Raw genomic sequence first — 22179 nt, 5'->3', positions numbered from 1 at the left:
CAATATTGATGAAGGTGTGGTGGAGTGGTGTCTACAGATACACTGTATTAATGGAGGTGTGTCTACAGATACACTGTATTAATGGAGGTGTGGTGGAGGTGTGTCTACAGATACACTGTATTAATGGAGGTGTGGTGGAGGTGTGTCTACAGATACACTGTATTAATGGAGGTGTGGTGGAGGTGTGTCTACAGATACACTGTATTAATGGAGGTGTGTCTACAGATACACTGTATTAATGGAGGTGTGTCTACAGATACACTGTATTAATGGAGGTGTGTCTACAGATACACTGTATTAATGGAGGTGTGTCTACAGATACACTGTATTAATGGAGGTGTGGAGGAGGTGTGTCTACAGATACACTGTATTAATGGAGGTGTGGTGGAGGTGTGTCTACAGATACACTGTATTAATGGAGGTGTGGTGGAGGTGTGTCTACAGATACACTGTATTAATGGAGGTGTGTCTACAGATACACTGTATTAATGGAGGTGTGTCTATAGATACACTGTATTAGTGGAGGTGTGTCTACAGATACACTGTATTAATGGAGGTGTGGTGGAGGTGTGTCTACAGATACACTGTATTAATGGAGGTGTGGTGGACGTGTGTCTACAGATACACTGTATTAATGGAGGTGTGTCTACAGATACACTGTATTAATGGAGGTGTGGAGGAGGTGTGTCTACAGATACACTGTATTAATGGAGGTGTGTCTACAGATACACTGTATTAATGGAGGTGTGGAGGAGGTGTGTCTACAGATACACTGTATTAATGGAGGTGTGTCTACAGATACACTGTATTAATGGAGGTGTGTCAACAGATACACTGTATTAATGGAGGTGTGTCTACAGGTACACTGTATTAATGAAGGTGTGTCTACAGGTACACTGTATTAATGGAGGTGTGGAGGAGGTGTGTCTACAGATACACTGTATTAATGGAGGTGTGTCTACAGATACACTGTATTAATGGAGGTGTGTCTACAGATACACTGTATTAATGGAGGTGTGTCTACAGATACACTGTATTAATGGAGGTGTGTCTACAGGTACACTGTATTAATGGAGGTGTGTCTACAAATACACTGTATTAATGGAGGTGTGTCTACAGGTACACTGTATTAATGGAGGTGTGTCTACAGATACACTGTATTAATGGAGGTGTGTCTACAGGTACACTGTATTAATGAAGGTGTGTCTACAGGTACACTGTATTAATGGAGGTGTGGTGGAGATGTGTCTACAGATACACTGTATTAATGGAGGTGTGTCTACAGATACACTGTATTAATGGAGGTGTGTCTACAGGTACACTGTATTAATGGAGGTGTGTCTACAGATACACTGTATTAATGGAGGTGTGTCTACAGGTACACTGTATTAATGGAGGTGTGTCTACAGATACACTGTATTAATGGAGGTGTGTCTACAGGTACACTGTATTAATGGAGGTGTGTCTACAGGTACACTGTATTAATGAAGGTGTGTCTACAGGTACACTGTATTAATGGAGGTGTGTCTACAGGTACACTGTATTAATGAAGGTGTGTCTACAAATACACTGTATTAATGGAGGTGTGTCTACAGGTACACTGTATTAATGAAGGTGTGTCTACAGATACACTGTATTAATGGAGGTGTGTGAGTGAGTGTGTGTGGCCTCAGCACCATGCTGACTGTTTGTATAAGCCAGAGGAATGTTCAAGAGTGCAGAACTACAAGAGCCCAGAAAAGCACACATATACACGTGCGAACTCGCCACACACTCACAACCCTGAAACTTACACTGTTTAAATATCTATTTAAACAACAGCTTTGGTTTTCAGACAGACAGACAGACAGACAGACAGACAGACAGACAGACAGACAGACAGACAGACAGACAGACAGACAGACAGACAGACAGATAGACAGATAGACAGATAGACAGATAGACATAGATAGATAGATAGATAGATAGATAGATAGATAGATAGATAGATAGATAGATAGATAGATAGATAGATAGATAGATAGATAGATAGATAGATAGATAGATAGATAGATAGATAGATAGATAGATAGATAGATAGATAGAGACAGCTCTGGGTACAGAGAGGTGTATTGTAGACACACTCCAGTGAGAGAGGCTGTGTTAACACTCATGTTTTTCATTCCTCCTGACCCACTCCTGCCACAGCACATTCTGCAGCCCTGGCAGGGTTCGCGTAGCTCTACTGTACACACACTGACTACAGCTCTGGGTACAGAGACGTGTATTGTAGACACACTCCAGTGAGAGAGAGGTGGTGTTGTCTGCAGCCCTGGCAGGGTTAGGGTTAGGGGTAGCTCTATACTACAGCTCTAGTATACTGCCCAACAAAAAGGATCAAAGCAATGTTGTTTTTTGTACTGCAAAATCTGACTTCAAAGAATTTTTCTGTCTAGACAGACATGTACTTCTGATCAACTGGCTTGTTCTTGTGTCAAGAAACTAAATGCCACATGAATCAGATAATAGAACTGGCCATTTTAACAGTTCAAAGATTTTTTACCAAATTTGTAGATACTGTGTTTTGCCTTTATAGGGCAGTGTCCAGCTCAAGTATACTGTCGCCCTTTAGCCCTGTAGCCCCAAGGTCCTCTAGGCCTGTAGCCCTCTAGTCCTGTAGTCCTGTAGTCCTCTAGCCCTCTAGTCCTGTAGCCCTGTAGTCCTGTAGCCCTCTAGTCCTGTAGCCTTGTAGTCCTGTAGTCCTGTAGCCCTCTAGTCCTGTAGCCCTGTAGTCCTGTAGCCCTGTAGTCCTGTAGCCTTGTAGTCCTGTAGTCCTCTAGCCCTCTAGTCCTGTAGCCCTGTAGTCCTGTAGCCCTCTAGTCCTGTAGCCTTGTAGTCCTGTAGTCCTGTAGCCCTCTAGTCCTGTAGTCCTGTAGTCCTCTAGTCCTGTAGCCCTGTAGTCCTGTAGCCCTCTAGTCCTGTAGCCTTGTAGTCCTGTAGTCCTGTAGCCCTCTAGTCCTGTAGTCCTGTAGCCCTCTAGTCCTGTAGTCCTGTAGCCCTCTAGTCCTGTAGTCCTGTAGCCCTCTAATCCGCGATCCCTGTAGCCCTGTATTCCTTGAGCTCTGTAGCCCTGTAATCCTCTAGCCCTGTAGCCATGTAGTCCTCTATCCCTATAGCTCTGTAGCCCACTAGCCCTGTAGTCCTGAGCCATGTAGCCATCTAGCCCCGTAGCCCTACAGCCCTGTAGCTCTGTAGCCCACTAGCCCTGTAGCCCTGAGCCCGTAGCCCTCTAGCCCCGTAGCCCTACAGCCCTGTAGCTCTGTAGCCCACTAGCCCTGTAGCCCTGTAGTCCTGAGCCCGTAGCCCTCTAGCCCCGTAGCCCTACAGCCCTGTAGCCCTCTAGCCATGTAGCCCTCTAGCCATGTAGCCCACTAGCCCTGTAGCCCTGTAGTCCTGAGCCCGTAGCCCTCTAGCCCCGTAGCCCTACAGCCCTGTAGCCCTCTAGCCATGTAGCCCTCTAGCCATGTAGCCCACTAGCCCTGTAGCCCTGTAGTCCTGAGCCCGTAGCCCTCTAGCCCCGTAGCCCTATAGCCCTATAGCCCTCTAGCCTAGTAACCCTGTAGCCCTATAGCCCTATAGCCCTCTAGCCTAGTAACCCTGTAGCCCTATAGCCCTATAGCCCTCTAGCCTAGTAACCCTGTAGCCCTGTAGCCCTGAGCCCGTAGCCCTCTAACCCTCAAGCCCTGTAGCCCTATAGCCCTATAGCCCTCTAGCCTAGTAGCCCTGTAGCCCTCTAACGTGGTAGGCCTCTAGTCCGATAGCCCTGTAGCCCTGTAGTCCTGTAGCCCTTCAGCCCCATAGCCCTCTAGCCCTGTAGCCCTGTAGCCCTGTAGTCCTGTAGCCCTTCAGCCCCATAGCCCTCTAGCCCTGTAGCCCTGTAGCCCTGTAGCCCTGTAGCCCTGAGCCCTCTAGCCCTCTAGCCCTCAAGCCCTGTAGCCCTGTAGCCCTGTAGCCCTGTAGCCCTGTAGCCCTGTAGCCCTGTAGCCCTATAGCCCTGTAGCCCTGTAGTCCTATAGCCCTCTAGCCTAGTAACCCTGTAGCCCTATAGCCCTATAGCCCTCTAGCCTAGTAACCCTGTAGCCCTCTAGCGTGGTAGGCCTCTAGTCCGATAGCCCTGTAGCCCTGTAGTCCTGTAGCCCTGTAGTCCTGTAGCCCTTCAGCCCCATAGCCCTCTAGCCATGTAGCCCTGTAGCCCTATAGCCCTGTAGCCCTATAGCCCTGTAGCCCTGTAGCCCTGAGCCCATAGCCCTCTAGCCCTCAAGCCCTGTAGCCCTGTAGCCCTGTAGCCCTATAGCCCTGTAGCCCTGTAGTCCTATAGCCCTCTAGCCTAGTAACCCTGTAGCCCTGTAGCCCTGAGCCCGTAGCCCTCTAACCCTCAAGCCCTGTAGCCCTGTAGCCCTGTAGCCCTATAGCCCTGTAGCCCTGTAGTCCTGAGCCCGTAGCCCTCTAGCCCTCTAGCCCTGTAGCCCTATAGCCCTGTAGCCCTGTAGCCCTATAGCCCTGTAGCACTGTAGCCCTGAGCCCGTAGCCCTCTAACCCTCTAGCCCTGTAGCCCTGTAGCCCTGTAGCCCTATAGCCCTGTAGCCCTATAGCCCTGTAGCCCTGTAGCCCTATAGCCCTATAGCCCTGTAGCCCTGTAGCCCTATAGCCCTGTAGCCCTGTAGCCCTGTAGCCCTGTAGCCCTGTAGCCCTATAGCCCTGTAGCCCTGTAGCCCTGTAGCCCTGTAGTCCTGTAGCCCTTCAGCCCCGTAGCCCCGTAGCCCTCTAGCCCTATAGCCCTGTAGCCCTATAGCCCTGTAGCCCTGTAGCCCTGTAGTCCTGAGCCCGTAGCCCTCTAGCCCTCAAGTCCTATAGCGCTATAGCCCTATAGCCCTGTAGCCCTGTAGCCCTGTAGCCCTGTAGCCCTGTAGCCCTTCAGCCCCATAGCCCTCTAGCCCTGTAGCCCTATAGCCCTATAGCCCTCTAGCCTAGTAACCATGTAGTCCTGTAGCCCTCTAGCCCCATAGCCCTATAGCCCTGTAGCCCTATAGCCCTGTAGCCCTGTAGCCCTGTAGCCCTGTAGTCCTGAGCCCGTAGCCCTCTAGCCCTCAAGTCCTATAGCCCTATAGCCCTGTAGCCCTATAGCCCTGTAGCCCTGTAGCCCTATAGCCCTGTAGCCCTATAGCCCTGTAGCCCTGTAGCCCTCTAGTCCTATAGCCCTGTAGCCCTGTAGTCCTGTAGCCCTTCAGCCCCATAGCCCTCTAGCCCTGTAGCCCTATAGCCCTGTAGTCCTGAGCCCGTAGCCCTGTAGCCCTGTAGCCCTGTAGTCCTGTAGCCCTTCAGCCCCATAGCCCTCTAGCCCTCAAGCCCCATAGCCCTCTAGCCCTCTAGCCCCATAGCCCTCTAGCCCCATAGCCCTGTAGTCCTGTAGCCCTCTAGTCCTGTAGTCCTGTAGCCCTCTAGTCCTGTAGTCCTGTAGCCCTGTAGTCCTGTAGTCCTGTAGCCCTCTAGTCCTGTAGTCCTGTAGCCCTCTAGTCCTGTAGTCCTGTAGCCCTCTAGTCCTGTAGTCCTGTAGCCCTCTAGTCCTGTAGTCCTGTAGCCCTTCAGCCCTCTAACCCTCAAGCCCTGTAGCCCTGTAGCCCTGTAGCCCTGTAGCCCCATAGCCCTGTAGTCCTGTAGCCCTGTAGCCCTGAGCCCGTAGCCCTGTAGCCCTGTAGCCCTGTAGCCCCATAGCCCTGTAGTCCTGTAGCCCTGTAGCCCTGAGCCCGTAGCCCTGTAGCCCTGTAGCCCTGTAGCCCTGAGCCCTCTAGCCCTGTAGCCCTGTAGCCCTGTAGTCCTGTAGCCCTGAGCCCGTAGCCCTGTAGCCCTATAGCCCTGTAGCCCTGTAGCCCTGAGCCCGTAGCCCTCTAGTCCGATAGCCCTGTAGCCCTGTAGTCCTGTAGCCCTTCAGCCCCATAGCCCTATAGCCCTGTAGCCCTATAGCCCTCTAGCCTAGTAACCCTGTAGTCCCATAGCCCTCTAGCGTGGTAGGCCTCTAGCCCTCAAGCCCTGTAGCCCTATAGCCCTGTAGCCCTGTAGCCCTGTAGCCCTATAGCCCTGTAGCCCTGTAGCCCTGTAGCCCTGTAGCCCTGTAGGATGAAAACAGGCAGTGTCTCAAATGGCACCCTACTCCCTATAGTGTACTCCCTCCCTCTCTTCCTTTCTCATTCTCTCTCACTTTTTCCCTCTCTTTTTCTCCCTTCCTCTCTATCTCTCCCCCTCCCTCCCACATTACATCACTCTCAGTTAGGAGGGGAATGTTTGTCTGTGGCTTAAGTTAGGGAAAGTAATACACAGAGAGAGAGAGAGAGAGAGAGAGAGAGAGAGAGAGAGAGAGAGAGAGAGAGAGAGAGAGAGAGAGAGAGAGAGAAAGAGAGAGAGAGAGAGAGAGAGAGAGAGAGAGAGAGAGAGAGAGAGAGAGAGAGAGAGAGAGAAACGATATCTGTTTATATATCTGTGTATATCTGGGCTGAATTCTCGGCTGAAGAGGCAGCGTGTAGTAAGAACCCTCAGTTTCTAGAACAACACAGACAGAAGCTGAAGAGGCAGATAGATATACAGTGCCTTCACAAAGTATTCACACCCAGACACACAGAGATAATCAGTATGACTGGGACAGACAGAGAGAAGCAGCATGACTGGGACAGACAGAGAGAAGCAGCATGACTGGGACAGACAGAGAGAAGCAGTATGACTGAGACAGACAGAGATAAGCAGTATGACTGGGACAGACAGAGAGAAGCAGCATGACTGGGACAGACAGAGAGAAGCAGTATGACTGGGACAGACAGAGAAAAGCAGTATTACTGGGACAGACAGAGATAATCAGTATGGCTGGGACCGTCCAGAGAGAAGCAGTATGACTGGGACAGACAGAAAGAAGCAGTATGACTGGGACAGACAGAGAGAAGCAGTGTGACTGAGACAGACAGAGAGAAGCAGTATGGCTGAGACAGACAGAGATAAGCAGTATGACTGGGACAGACAGAGAGAAGCAGTATGACTGGGACAGACAGAGAGAAGCAGTATGACTGGGACAGACAGAGAGAAGCAGTATGACTGGGACAGACAGAGAGAAGCAGTATGACTGGGACAGACAGAGAGAAGCAGTATGACTGGGACAGACAGAGAGAAGCATTATGACTGGGACAGACAGAGAGAAGCAGTATGACTGGGACAGACAGAGAGAAGCAGTATGACTGGGACAGACATAGATAAGCAGTATGACTGGGACAGACAGAGAGAAGCAGTATGACTGGGACAGGCAGTATGACTGGGACAGGCAGTATGACTGGGACAGACAGAGATAAGCAGTATGACTGAGACAGACAGAGATAAGCAGTATGACTGGGACAGACAGAGATAAGCAGTATGACTGGGACAGACAGAGATAAGCAGTATGACTGAGACAGACAGAGATAAGCAGTATGACTGAGACAGACAGAGATAAGCAGTATGACTGGGACAGACAGAGATAAGCAGTATGACTGAGACAGACAGAGATAAGCAGTATGACTGGGACAGACAGAGATAAGCAGTATGACTGAGACAGACTGAGAGTAGCAGTCTGACTGGTTAATGATGTCGACACACAATAGACCGACTGGTCAGTGACCAGATTAACTACAGTCGACCCACAATAGACCGACTGGTCAGTGACCAGATTAACTACTGTCGACCCACAATAGACCGACTGGTCAGTGACCAGATTAACTACTGTCGACCCACAATAGACCGACTGGTCAGTGACCAGATTAACTACTGTCGACCCACAATAGACCGACTGGTCCGCATGACTCAAATTGTCCTCCCCATGACTCATATGACTCACTTATCCTCCCCATGACTCACATTGTCCTCCCCATGACTCATATTGTCCTCCCCATGACTCATATTGTCCTCCCCATTGACTCACATTGTCTTCCCCATGACTCACATGACTCACATCCTCCTCCCCATGATTAACATTGTCCTCAACATGTCTCACATTGTCCTCCCCATGACTCACATCCTCCTCCCCATGATTAACATTGTCCTCAACATGTCTCACATTGTCCTCCCCATGACTCACATCCTCCTCCCCATGATTAACATTGTCCTCAACATGTCTCACATTGTCCTCCCCATGACTCACATCCTCCTCCCCATGATTAACATTGTCCTCAACATGTCTCACATTGTCCTCCCCATGACTCACATCCTCCTCCCCATGATTAACATTGTCCTCAACATGTCTCACATTGTCCTCCCCATGACTCACATCCTCCTCCCCATGATTAACATTGTCCTCAACATGTCTCACATTGTCCTCCCCATGACTCACATCCTCCTCCCCATGACTCACATTGTCCTCCCCATGACTAATATTGTCCTCCCCATGACTCACATCATCCTCCCCATGACTCACATTGTCCTCCCCATGACTCATATTGTCCTCCCCATGACTCATATTGTCCTCCCCATGACTCATATTGTCCTCCCCATGACTCACATTGTCCTCCCCATGACTCACATGACTCACATTGCACTCCCCATGACTCACATGATTCACATTGCACTCCCCATGACTCATATTGGCCTCCCCATGACTCACATGACTCATATTGTCCTCCCCATGACTCACATGACTCACATTGTCCTCCCCATGACTCACATGACTCACATTGTCCTCCCCATGACTCACATGACTCATATTGTCCTCCCCATGACTCACATGACTCACATTGTCCTCCCCATGACTCACATTGCACTCCCCATAACTCATATGGTCCTCCCCATGACTCAAATTGTCTTCCTCATGACTCACATTGCCCCACCATGGCTCATTGCCCTCCCCATGACTCACATTGTCCTCAACATGACTCAAACTGTCCTCCCCATGACTCACATTGCCCCCATGACTCACATTGTCCTCCCCGTGACTCACATTATCCTCCCCATGACTCACATTGTCCTCCCCATGACTCACATGACTCACATTGTCCTCCCCATGACTCACATGACTCACATTGTCCTCCCCATGACTCACATGACTCACATTGTCCTCCCCATGTCTCACATTGTCCTCCCCATGTCTCATATTGTCCTCCCCATGACTCATATTGTCCTCCCCATGTCTCACATTGTCCTCCCCATGACTAATATTGTCCTCCCCATGTCTCACATTGTCCTCCCCATGTCTCACATTGTCCTCCCCATGACTAATATTGTCCTCCCCATGTCTCACATTGTCCTCCCCATGACTAATATTGTCCTCCCCATGTCTCACATTGTCCTCCCCATGACTCATATTGTCCTCCCCATGTCTCACATTGTCCTCCCCATGTCTCACATTGTCCTCCCCATGTCTCACATCCTCCTCCCCATGACTCACATTGTCCTCCCCATGACTAATATTGTCCTCCCCATGACTCACATCATCCTCCCCATGACTCACATTGTCCTCCCCATGACTCATATTGTCCTCCCCATGACTCATATTGTCCTCCCCGTGACTCATATTGTCCTCCCCATGACTCACATTGCACTCCCCATGACTCACATGACTCACATTGCACTCCCCATGACTCATATCGGCCTCCCCATGACTCACATGACTCATATTGTCCTCCCCATGACTCACATGACTCACATTGTCCTCCCCATGACTCACATGACTCACATTGTCCTCCCCATGACTCACATGACTCATATTGTCCTCCCCATGACTCACATGACTCACATTGTCCTCCCCATGACTCACATTGCACTCCCCATAACTCATATGGTCCTCCCCATGACTCAAATTGTCTTCCTCATGACTCACATTGCCCCACCATGGCTCATTGCCCTCCCCATGACTCACATTGTCCTCAACATGACTCAAACTGTCCTCCCCATGACTCACATTGCCCCCATGACTCACATTGTCCTCCCCGTGACTCACATTATCCTCCCCATGACTCACATTGTCCTCCCCATGACTCACATGACTCACATTGTCCTCCCCATGACTCACATGACTCACATTGTCCTCCCCATGACTCACATGACTCACATTGTCCTCCCCATGACTCACATGACTCACATTGTCCTCCCCATGTCTCACATTGTCCTCCCCATGTCTCATATTGTCCTCCCCATGACTCATATTGTCCTCCCCATGTCTCACATTGTCCTCCCCATGACTAATATTGTCCTCCCCATGTCTCACATTGTCCTCCCCATGACTAATATTGTCCTCCCCATGTCTCACATTGTCCTCCCCATGACTCATATTGTCCTCCCCATGTCTCACATTGTCCTCCCCATGTCTCACATTGTCCTCCCCATGTCTCACATTGTCCTCCCCATGTCTCATATTGTCCTCCCCATGACTAATATTGTCCTCCCCATGTCTCATATTGTCCTCCCCATGTCTCATATTGTCCTCCCCATGACTCATATTGTCCTCCCCATGTCTCATATTGTCCTCCCCATGACTAATATTGTCCTCCCCATGTCTCACATTGCCCTCCCCATGACTCACATTTTTTACCGCCTTGATGGCTTGGTTTGGCTACGGTTTGGTGACGGCTTGGTTTGGCTACGGTTTGGTGACGGATTGGTTTGGTAACGGCTTGGTTTGGCTACGGTTTGGTGACGGCTTGGTTTGGCTATGGTTTGGTAACGGCTTGGTTTGGCTACGGTTTGGTGACGGCTTGGTTTGGTGACGGGTTGGTTTGGCTACGGTTTGGTGACGGCTTGGTTTGGTGACGGATTGGTTTGGCTATGGTTTGGTGACGGCTTGGTTTGGTGACGACTTGGTTTGGCTACGGTTTGGTGACGGCTTGGTTTGTCTACAGTTTGGTGATGGCTTGCTTTGGTGACGGCTTGGTTTGGCTACGGTTTGGTGACGGCTTGGTTTGGCTATGGTTTGGTGACGGCTTGGTTTGGCTACGGATTGGTGACGGCTACGGATTGATTTGGCTTGGCTACAGTTTGGTGATGGCTTGCTTTGGTGACGGCTTGGTTTGGCTACGGTTTGGTGATGGCTTGATTTGGCTACGGTTTGGTGACGGCTTGGTTTGGCTACAGTTTGGTGATGGCTTGGTTTGGCTACGGTTTGGTGACGGCTTGGTTTGGCTACGGTTTGGTGACGGCTTGGTTTGGCTACGGATTGGTGACGGCTTGGTTTGGCTACGGATTGGTGACGGCTACGGATTGATTTGGCTTGGCTACAGTTTGGTGATGGCTTGCTTTGGTGATGGCTTTGTTTGGCTATGATTTGGTGACGGTTTGCTTTGGTGACGGCTTGGTTTGGTGATGGCTTGGTTTGGCTACGGTTTGGTGATGGCTTTGTTTTGCTATGGTTTGGTGGCGGCTTGGTTTGTCTACAGTTTGGTGATGGCTTGGTTTGGTGACGGATTGGTTTGGCTATGGTTTGGTGACGGCTTGGTTTGGCTACAGTTTGGTGACGGCTTGGTTTGGCTACGATTTGGTGACGACTTGGTTTGGCTATGGTTTGGTGACGGCTTGGTTTGGCTACGATTTGGTGAAGGCTTGGTTTGGCTACAGTTTGGTGATGGCTTGGTTTGGTGACGGCTTGGTTTGGCTACAGTTTGGTGACGGCTTGGTTTGGCTACGGTTTGGTCTTTCTTCGAATTTCATTATCAATTAGTCGTTGGCTCTCATTAAAAAGATAGGCCCATAAATGTTAGGCTTGTAAAATGAACAATGGTATTACATTTCGTCCAAAGAATGAATAACAAGGCCTAGCAGTAGGAGGTTATTCAGTTAAGGCAGCCCCCCTGCACCTCTCTGATTGGTTAGAGCGTTGCCCTGGGCGCCGTGGATGTTAGTTAAGGCAGCCCCCCTGCACCTCTCTGATTGGTTAGAGCGTTGCCCTGGGCGCCGTGGATGTTAGTTAAGGCAGCCCCCTGCACCTCTCTGATTCAGAGGGGTTGGGTTAAATGAGGAAGACGTGGATGTTGGTTAAGGCAGCCCCCCCCCACCTCTCTGATTCAGAGGGGTTGGGTTAAATGAGGAAGACGTGGATGTTAGTTAAGGCAGCCCCCCCCCACCTCTCTGATTCAGAGGGGTTGGGTTAAATGAGGAAGACGTGGATGTTAGTTAAGGCAGCCCCCCCCCCCACCTCTCTGATTCAGAGGGGTTGGGTTAAATGAGGAAGACGTGGATGTTGGTTAAGGCAGCCCCCCCCCACCTCTCTGATTCAGAGGGGTTGGGTTAAATGCAGAAGACACATTTCAGTTGAAGGCATGCAGTTCTACAACTGACTAGGTATCCCCCTTTCCTTTCCCTTATTGCGCCATTTGGAAGACTAGCCCACATATCCCAAACATCCACTACAGCGCTCAGACTGACTGGGGAAAGGGGTCTCATGTAGAGGATGATGTGCTGTGCACCATGGCCTACATCAACCTTCATTCACAGCAACCTAATATCTGTCAAGATGGGAGATGAACACGGCTGAAGGCAGTAGCTTAGTAGCATGCTACGGTAAGGTTGGTGAAGCAGCATTGTGGAACAGTCTGGTGAAGAAAGGGTCATTTTGCCATGTGTGAAACTCCACATTCACCAGAGAACAGAGGTTGCAATTATTTTACTTAATAGATACTAAAATACTCATTTTAGAGTGTAGATGGACACAACCGTAATTAACTGAATATTTACTTAGGCTATTTATAACAAAAACTTTGTTTCCCAACCTTGACAAAATATTACTTATATTTGTCCTATTGATCATGATGAACCAAATCCAAACTACAATAGATCACTTATGTTATCAATGGTAGGCCATCATTGTAAATAGGAATTTGTTCATAACTGCTTTGCCTAGTTAAATAAAAGTTGAATATATAAATAAATAAAAATCACCGTCTGTAGCAGCCTGTTCAGTTCTGTACCAGTCAACTATAACTAGCAGATAGAAGCGTGGGTGGGTCTCCGAGAGTTCCAACACAGTATTACTAAAGTCAATGTATGCTTGATCAAGTTCGTGCTTGGTGAATCCTTATAGAGGGTGTGACGCAAACGCGGAGCCTCTGGAGGCATGCAGAGGCCAAAGTGGGTTTGGTACCGCTTTACCCAGTGCCTCCCAAATGGTAAAACAATGCGAAGGGTTCTGCATAACTCCTTATAGCTCTGCATTGACATCATTGGTTGAAGGTTTGTAGGGCGGGAGGTCCTGTATAAATATCAATTCACTTCCTTGACAACTTTCTTCACAACAGCTCTACTCTGCTTAGCAAAGGGAGAAGTATACATGGCCTGACTTCTGCAGATGCCGTATCGCAGTAAATGGTGTACGGCCACTGCTGACATCAGATTGACCATGTACAGCCTTTTAGTTTACAGCACGGCAGTTTATCGTGGTCCCCATAGCGCACCTGTGCGTCCAGAGCAGACAGCGGTGAACACTGACAGACAGACCTGCTCTCTGCAGCACCTGTCCGGGGAGACGGGCCACGGGGGACCGGGAACAAAAGAGCTCTGATAGCAGAAAGCTCATCCTGAGACGCTCTGCTCTCTTACCGCTCACAGACCTGGTTTAAGTTATGTTATGGATGCCGACGGTAACAACAGTCCGACTGGTTTTTAGTCAACCAACCTGTCTGTCTAACTCTCGAAGGCTATAATCAAGGAAGTGCTGCTCTCATTAAGTCGGCTCCAATATTCACCCAACTTTCTCTCTTATATCGTAACAACAACAATGTAATTATAACAATAATAGTAATAGTAATGAAATCATATGCAATCCGTCTTACCCAAGGATTGTAATCCTTTTTGTGTGATTCCGTTTTGAAAGCGATCCTTTATAAGAGTTAATTATCACCATAAAAATAAACAAAATTGTTCCTCAAAACCGCTCCTAAAAAAACACTCTCTATATATATACATCCGCCTAGAAGTGTTGTAGTTGTAATATTATGCAGTTCTAAAATCAAATCCCAACAAGCAGCCTGCCTGAGCGACTCTTCCACCCGGGCAGAGAGATATCCCTCCTTACTTCGAAACGATCTCTTCAGTCTTCAAGTCGAAATCCTTTTGCAACCGCGTCGTGTTCAGCTGTTGTATCCGTCCAATACGACAGTGAGTGACTATATATAATCCACATTACTTAATCATCTCTCTGGTCTCTGGACAGTTCCGTAAGGACCAGGTCGGGACCGGGAGAGAAGGATCAGCTCGTTCCGCTGTGCTCCATAGTGTTGATGTCTGCTGCCTCCAGACTCTGGACTGGAACTGCCGTCTGGTTGTTGGTGAAGTACAGCTCGAGTCCCACGCGGCGCTGCGCAGTGTACCTGATCCTACTGACTGACGCGTGAGATAAAAGCAGCTCCGCTTCGAGATCTCTTTCTCTCGGTGGCGGTGCAAGAGAAAAAAGAGAAAATAGCTTCTGGTGTCGCCTGCCAGTACGCTCGAGGCTTTCAGTAGATCAGCGAGTCGGAATGTTCTGCGGGAGAGTTGGAGAGGAGGAGGAAGGCGCCTCCCACCATCTCTTCTAGAATACAATCAATGGTCGTTATTGGATTGTCTGTCCAGGCAGATAATCTACACTCACTCGGCACACACAAGGATGGCTTATAATAATGGCCGGAACAGCGCCAACAGAATGGCATCAAACACCTGGAAACTGTGTTTGATGTATTTGAAACCATTCCACCTATTCTGCTTCACTCATTAACCATGAGCCCGTTCTCCCCACATAAGGTGCCATCAACCTCTTATGACTACAACACTGCAACTAAGAAATATAGAATAATATAGACTCTTTAAGATGTATCGTTTTAGATACAAGATCTTCTATCTATTACAAAATAGGTTAAATAACATCCTTGTATTTCAAATCATAGTCGGTGTGATTCAGGGTTCATCGTCTTGTTCACAATTCTGATGACATCATTTGTTCTATCTACTATATCTAAATGACTGAAGATACAAAGATGACTGTCAATACAAACCAGGAATAGGTGTACAGTGCCTTCGGAAAGTATTCGACCCCATTACTTTTTACACATTTTGTTATGTTACAGACTTATTCTAAAAGTGATTAAATCTGGGGGTTTTCGTAGTTAATCTACACACAATACCCCTTAACGACAAAGAAAAAACAGGTTTTTATACATTTTGTCACGTTCCTGACCTGTTGTCTGTTATTTTTGTATGTGTTTAGTTGGTCAGGGTGTGAGTTGGGGTGGGCATTCTATGTTTTGTGTTTCTATGTTTAGGTCGTTGGTAATTAGCCTTATATGGTTCTCAATCAGAGACAGGTGTTTTACGTTTCTCTGATTGGGAACCATATAAAGGTAGGGTGTTCACACTGTTTGTTTGTGGGTGGTTGTCTTCCGTGTCTGTATGTATGTTCGTACCACACGGGACTGTAGCGTTTTTTTGTTTATAGTCTATACCTGTTTGTGCGTTCTTCGTCTTATTTTGTAAGTTCTCTAGTTCAGGTCTGTCTTCGTTCGTTTTGTTATTTTGTAATTATTCCAAGTGTTGTTTCGTGTTCGTCTTCGTCGTTTAATAAATTCATTATGTTTTCTAAACCCGCTGCATGTTGGTCTGATCCCTGCTCCTCCTCTTCGGACGAAGAGGAGGAGAACAAGCGTTACACATTTTGACAAATTTATAAAATAAAAACAGAAATATCACATTTAGATAAGTATTCTGACCTTTTACTCAGTACTTTGTTAAAGCACCATTGGCAGCGATTACACCCTCAAGTCTTCTTCGGTATGACGCTACAAGCTTGGCACAACTGTATTTGGGGAGTTTCTCCCGTTCTTCTCTGCAGATACTCTCAAGCTCTGTCAGGTTGGACGGGGAGCGATGCTGAAAAGCTATTTTTAGGTCTCTCCAGAGATGTTCGATCGGGCTTAGAACCTTCCAGACGGACAGCTGGGACACTCAAGGACATTCAGAGACTTGTCCCGAAGCCACTCCTGCGTTGTGTTGCCTGTGTGCTTAGGGTCGTTGTCCTGTTGGAAGGTGAACCTTCGCCCCAGTCTGAGGTCCTGAGCGCTCTGGAGCAGGTTTTCATCAAGGATCTCTCTGTACTTTGCTCCGTTCATCTTTGCCTCAATCCTGACTAGTCTCCCAGTCCCTGCCGCTGAAAAACATCCCCACAGCATGATGCTCCCACCACCAAGCTTTCACAGTAGGGATGGTGCCAGGTTTCCTCCAGACGTGACTTTTGGCATTCAGGCCAAAGAGTTCAATCTTGGTTTCATCAGACCAGAGAATATTGTATCTCATTGTCTGAGATTCTTTAGGTGCCTTTTGGGAAAATCCAAGCGGTCTGTCATGTTCCTTTTACTGAGGAGTGGATTCCATCTGGCCATTCTACCATAAAGGCCTGATTGGTGGAGTGCTGTAGAGATGGTTTTCCTTCTGGAAGGTTCTCGCATCTCCACAGAGGAACTCTGGAGCTCTGTCAGAGTGACCATCAGGTCCTTGGTCAACTCCTTGACCAAGGCCCTTCTTGATGGTTCCAAACTTCTTCCATTTAAGAATGATGAAGGCCACAGTGTTCTTGGGGACCTTCAAAGCTGCAGAAAAGTGTTGATACCCTTCCCCCAGATCTGTATCTCGACACAATCCTGTCTCGGAGCTCTACGGACAATTCCTTTGACCTCATGGCTTGGTTTCTGCTGCTCTGACATGCACTGTCAACTGTGGGATCTTATATAGACAGGTGTGTGCCTTTCCAAATCATGTCCAATCCATTGAATTTACCACAGGTGGACTCCAATCAAGTTGTAGAAACATCTCAAGGATGACCAATAGAAATAGGATGCACCTGAGCTCAATTTCGAGTCTCATAGCAAAGAGTCTGAATATTTATGTAAATAAGGTATTTCTGTTTTTTTTTGCAAAAATGTCTAAAAACCTATTTTCGCTTTGTCATTATGAGGTATTCTGTGTAGATGTTTTTTGTAATTGAATAGAATAAAGCTGGTAATGTAAAACATAAAAAGTCAAGGTGTCTGAATAGTTTCCGAATGCACTGTAGACAGGCTGCATCTATAGCCAGGCACTGTAGACAGGCTGCATCTATAGCCAGGCACTGTAGACAGGCTGCATCTATAGCCAGGCACTGTAGACAGGCTGCATCTATAGCCAGGCACTGTAGACAGGCTGCATCTATAGCCAGGCACTGTAGACAGGCTGCATCTATAGCCAGGCACTGTAGACAGGCTGCATCTATAGCCAGGCACTGTAGACAGGCTGCATCTATAGCCAGGCACTGTAGACAGGCTGCATCTATAGCCAGGCACTGTAGACAGGCTGCATCTATAGCCAGGCACTGTAGACAGGCTGCATCTATAGCCAGGCACTGTAGACAGGCTGCATCTATAGCCAGGCACAGTAGACAGGCTGCATCTATAGCCAGGCACTGTAGACAGGCTGCATCTATAGCCAGGCACTGTAGACAGGCTGCATCTATAGCCAGGCACTGTAGACAGGCTGCATCTATAGCCAGGCACTGTAGACAGGCTGCATCTATAGCCAGGCACTGTAGACAGGCTGCATCTATAGCCAGGCACTGTAGACAGGCTGCATCTATAGCCAGGCACAGTAGACAGGCTGCATCTATAGCCAGGCACAGTAGACAGGCTGCATCTATAGCCAGGCACTGTAGACAGGCTGCATCTATAGCCAGGCACTGTAGACAGGCTGCATCTATAGCCAGGCACTGTAGACAGGCTGCATCTATAGCCAGGCACTGTAGACAGGCTGCATCTATAGCCAGGCACTGTAGACAGGCTGCATCTATAGCCAGGCACTGTAGACAGGCTGCATCTATAGCCAGGCACTGTAGACAGGCTGCATCTATAGCCAGGCACTGTAGACAGGCTGCATCTATAGCCAGGCACAGTAGCTACGTGTGTTTAGAGGCTGATGAGTTGTTGTTTACCACCTATAACAAGCTAGTTAATGTGCCATATCCTGAATGTTGGAGACCAACCAACCCTGTCTGAACAGACCCAACATTAACCCTGGAGCAGAAGCTTTAAACAACATGTCAATTGGTGTCTTCAACTAACTATGTTTTCAGAGGGCAATGTTTTGATGCCATGAACTGCAGATAGCTCCTTAATATGACTCCCTGGCCTGGTTGGCTGGTTGCCTGGCTGGCTGGGGTGAGTGGCTGGCTGGGGTGAGTGGAGGGCTGGGGTGGGTGGCTGCCTGGGGTAGTGACTGGGGGTTAGGGGTTAGTGTGGGGTGGGGTGGGCAGCTAAATTATCCCTTCAACTCTGTTGATATTCTTTCACAGAATATTTCTGGGGAGAGGCTTGCTGAAACTCCCAATCCAATGGTGTTACACTCAAAAGAGATATGGAGAGCAGTACATAAAATATGTGGAATTTAGCATCTAAAACAAAGGTACTCATCACTGTGGCATAATCCTGGTGTACGGATAATAAAAATATCTGTACAGGAAGCAATGGCTAATAAAAGGAGTACACACTGTAGGTAATCAATACAATGAAGCTATTCACTATAGGTAATCAATACAATGAAGCTATTCACTATAGGTAATCAATACAATGAAGCTATTCACTATAGGTAATCAATACAATGAAGCTATTCACTATAGCTAATCAATACAATGAAGCTATTCACTATAGGTAATCAATACAATGAAGCTATTCACTATAGGTAATCTACAATGAAGCTATTCACTATAGGTAATTATACAAAGAACATATTCACAATAGGTAATCTGTACCATGAAGCTATTCATAATAGGTAATCTATAAAGAAGCTATTCACTACAGGTAATCTATAACCATGAAGCTATTCACTATAGGTAATCTACAAAGAAGCTATTCACTATAGGTAATCTACATAGAAGCTTTTCACTATAGGTAATCTACATAGAAGCTATTCACTATAGGTAATCTACATAGAAGCTTTTCACTATAGGTAATCTACATAGAAGCTATTCACTATAGGTAATCTACATAGAAGCTATTCACTATAGGTAATCTACAATAGAGCTATTCACTATAGGTAATCTACAATAGAGCTATTCACTATAGGTAATCTACAATAGAGCTATTCACTATAGGTAATCTACAATAGAGCTATTCACTATAGGTAATCTACAATAGAGCTATTCACTATAGGTAATCTACATAGAAGCTATTCACTATAGGTAATCTATACCATGAAGCTTTTCACTATAGGTAATCTGTACCATGAAGCTATTCACTATAGGTAATCTACATAGAAGCTTTTCACTATAGGTAATCTATACAAAGAAGCTATTAACTATAGGTGATCTATACAAAGAAGCTATTAACTATAGGTGATCTATACAAAGAAGCTATTAACTATAGGTGATCTATACAAAGAAGCTATTAACTATAGGTGATCTATACAAAGAAGCTTTTCACTATAGGTGATCTATACAAAGAAGCTTTTCACTATAGGTGATCTATACAAAGAAGCTTTTCACTATAGGTGATCTATTCAAAGAAGCTTTTCACTATAGGTGATCTATTCAAAGAAGCTTTTCACTATAGGTGATCTATACAAAGAAGCTATTAACTATAGGTGATCTATTCAAAGAAGCTTTTCACTATAGGTGATCTATACAAAGAAGCTATTAACTATAGGTGATCTATACAAAGAAGCTTTTCACTATAGGTGATCTATACAAAGAAGCTATTAACTATAGGTGATCTATTCAAAGAAGCTATTAACTATAGGTGATCTATACAAAGAAGCTTTTCACTATAGGTGATCTATACAAAGAAGCTATTAACTATAGGTGATCTATACAAAGAAGCTTTTCACTATAGGTGATCTATTCAAAGAAGCTTTTCACTATAGGTGATCTATACAAAGAAGCTATTAACTATAGGTGATCTATACAAAGAAGCTTTTCACTATAGGTGATCTATACAAAGAAGCTTTTCACTATAGGTGATCTATACAAAGAAGCTATTAACTATAGGTGATCTATACAAAGAAGCTTTTCACTATAGGTGATCTATACAAAGAAGCTTTTCACTATAGGTGATCTATTCAAAGAAGCTTTTCACTATAGGTGATCTATACAAAGAAGCTATTAACTATAGGTGATCTATACAAAGAAGCTTTTCACTATAGGTGATCTATTCAAAGAAGCTTTTCACTATAGGTGATCTATTCAAAGAAGCTTTTCACTATAGGTGATCTATTCAAAGAAGCTTTTCACTATAGGTGATCTATACAAAGAAGCTTTTCACTATAGGTGATCTATTCAAAGAAGCTTTTCACTATAGGTGATCTATACAAAGAAGCTTTTCACTTTAGGTGATCTATTCAAAGAAGCTTTTCACTATAGGTGATCTATACAAAGAAGCTTTTCACTATAGGTGATCTATTCAAAGAAGCTTTTCACTATAGGTGATCTATACAAAGAAGCTTTTCAACTTATAGGTGATCTATTCAAAGAAGCTTTTCACTATAGGTGATCTATACAAAAGAAGCTTTTCACTATAGGTGATCTATTCAAAGAAGCTTTTCACTATAGGTGATCTATTCAAAGAAGCTTATTCACTATAGGTGATCTATACAAAGAAGCTTTTCACTATAGGTGATCTATTCAAAGAAGCTTTTCACTATAGGTGATCTATTCAAAGAAGCTTTTCACTATAGGTGATCTATTCAAAGAAGCTTTTCACTATAGGTGATCTATTCAAAGAAGCTTTTCACTATAGGTGATCTATTCAAAGAAGCTTTTCACTATAGGTGATCTATTCAAAGAAGCTTTTCACTATAGGTGATCTATACAAAGAAGCTTTTCACTATAGGTGATCTATTCAAAGAAGCTTTTCACTATAGGTGATCTATTCAAAGAAGCTTTTCACTATAGGTGATCTATTCAAAGAAGCTTTTCACTATAGGGATCTATCAAAGAGCTTTCACTTAGGGATCTATACAAAGAAGCTTTTCACTATAGGTGATCTATTCAAAGAAGCTTTTCACTATAGGTGATCTATTCAAAGAAGCTTTTCACTATAGGTGATCTATTCAAAGAAGCTTTTCACTATAGGTGATCTATTCAAAGAAGCTTTTCACTATAGGTGATCTATACAAAGAAGCTTTTCACTATAGGTGATCTATTACAAAGAAGCTTTTTCACTATAGGTGATCTATTACAAAGAAGCTTTTCACTATAGGTGATCTATACAAAGAAGCTTTTCACTATAGGTGATCTATTCAAAGAAGCTTTTCACTATAGGTGATCTATACAAAGAAGCTTTTCACTATAGGTGATCTACATAGAAGCTTTTCACTATAGGTGATCTATACAAAGAAGCTTTTCACTATAGGTGATCTATACAAAGAAGCTTTTCACTATAGGTGATCTATACAAAGAAGCTTTTCACTATAGGTGATCTATACATAGAAGCTTTTCACTATAGGTGGATCTATTCAAAGACAAGCTTTTCACTATAGGTGATCTATACAAAGAAGCTTCTTCACTATAGGTGATCTATTCAAAGAAGCTTTTCACTATAGGTGATCTAGACAAAGAAGGCTTGTCACTATAGGTGATCTACATTCAGAATGCTTTGCAGCTATAGGTGATCTATACAAAAGAAGCTTTTCACTATAGGTGATCTATACAATAGAAGCTTTTCACTATAGGGTGAATCTATACAAAGAAGCTTTTCACTATAGGTGATCTATACATAGAAGCTTTTACACTATAGGTGTATCTATTCAAAAGAAGTCTTTTCACTATTAGGTGATCTATAAAAGCTCACTATAGCGTTACTATTCAAAGAAGCTTTTTCCACTATAGGGTGATATCTCTTCAAAGAAGCTTTTCCACTATAGGTGATCTATACAAAGAAGCTTTTCACTATAGGTGATCTATTACAAAGAAGCTTACTTCACTATAGGTGATTCTATTCAAAGAACGCTTTTCACCTATAGGTGATCTATCAAAGAAGCTGTTCACTATAGAGTGGGATCTATCCAAAGAAGCTTTTCACTATAGGTGTCCGTATTACAACAGAAGGCTTTTCACTATAGGTGATCATATACAAAGAAGCTTTTCACTATAGGTGATCTATATCAAGAGTTCACTATAGTGCTCTATACAGAATCTTTTTCACTATAGGTGATCTATTCAAA

The 22179-nt window shown here is 45.7% G+C and overlaps 1 protein-coding gene across 1 annotated transcript in view; it reads right to left on the bottom strand.

The window, feature by feature from the left end:
* Positions 1 to 14430, bottom strand: part of LOC120036231 (fibroblast growth factor receptor 3-like) — a gene marked incomplete at its 3' end in the record, with an annotated part of 55557 nt that extends 41127 nt beyond the window's left edge. Inside the window, exon 1 of the mRNA XM_038982711.1 lies at positions 13803 to 14430. The remainder of the gene's footprint in view (positions 1 to 13802) is intronic.
* Between the last annotated feature and the right edge of the window lie 7749 nt (positions 14431 to 22179).

The sequence above is a fragment of the Salvelinus namaycush genome, unplaced genomic scaffold, assembly GCF_016432855.1.
Source record: "Salvelinus namaycush isolate Seneca unplaced genomic scaffold, SaNama_1.0 Scaffold1258, whole genome shotgun sequence".
Classification (NCBI taxonomy): domain Eukaryota; kingdom Metazoa; phylum Chordata; class Actinopteri; order Salmoniformes; family Salmonidae; genus Salvelinus; species Salvelinus namaycush.
Note: the sequence above shows the minus strand (reverse complement) of the source record. Positions and strands in the feature narration are given on the sequence as shown.